This window comes from Penaeus monodon, chromosome 23 (assembly GCF_015228065.2).
Source record: "Penaeus monodon isolate SGIC_2016 chromosome 23, NSTDA_Pmon_1, whole genome shotgun sequence".
In the NCBI taxonomy this organism is placed as follows: domain Eukaryota; kingdom Metazoa; phylum Arthropoda; class Malacostraca; order Decapoda; family Penaeidae; genus Penaeus; species Penaeus monodon.
In genome coordinates this window covers 3,415,895-3,416,659 of record NC_051408.1, presented here as the reverse complement: position 1 = coordinate 3,416,659, position 765 = coordinate 3,415,895, and the positions used below count along the sequence as shown (strand labels likewise).

General features: G+C 61.4%; 1 protein-coding gene across 1 annotated transcript in view; it reads right to left on the bottom strand.

Annotated features, from left to right (window-relative positions):
* Positions 1 to 765, bottom strand: part of LOC119587727 (carbonic anhydrase-related protein 10-like) — a gene marked incomplete in the record, with an annotated part of 109,413 nt that overhangs the window by 96,080 nt on the left and 12,568 nt on the right.

The following is a 765-nucleotide window of genomic DNA, read 5'->3' as shown; positions in this document are numbered from 1 at the left end:
CGCCTTTGTTGTTGTGTGTGTGTTTCCCCCCCCGTCCGTTCTCCCCCTCCCCCCCCTCTCCCCCCCCCCCCCCCCGGCCCCCCCTTTGCCGCCCCTGCTTCCCCACGCCCCCTGTTAAACAGCACCCGGGCTGAGTTTAAAGACAGGTTCCCCAGACCATAAATAAAATCCTGTTTTTTACTAGGTTAATGGGGGTTTGAAAAAAACAAAAAAGGGGGGAGAAGGGGAAAGGGGGAGGGGAAGGGGGAGGGGAAAAAAAAAAAGGGGGGGAGGGGAAAAAGGGGAAAGGAGGGGAGAAGGGAAGGGGGGGGGGGGGGGAGGGTGGGGGAAAAAGGGGAAAGGCGGGGGGGGGGGAGGGGGCGGGGGGGGGGGGGGAAAAGGGGGGAAGGAGGGGGGGTGGGGGAAAACGGGGGCGGGGGGAGGGGGGGGAAAGGGGAGGGGTAAAGGGGGGGGGGTTGAGGGGGGGGGGGGTGGGGAAAAGGGGGGGGGCGGCGGAAAAAGGGGGAGGGGGTGAAGGGAGAAGGGAGGAGGAAATAAGCAGGGTGGACAGAGGGGGGAAAGGACAGGGGAGTGGGGATAGGAAAGTAGGGTTAAAAAGGCAAAAAGGGAAGGGAGGAGATGGAGAGGAGGAAATCGGGGGGAGTGAGGAGGGGAAGGGGCGGGAGGGATAGAGGGGGGGGGAAGGGGAAAAGAAGGGAGAAAGAGAGACAGGAAAAGGGGAATAGGGTATAGGGGGGAAGTGAATAAAAAAAATTAAGGCTAAAA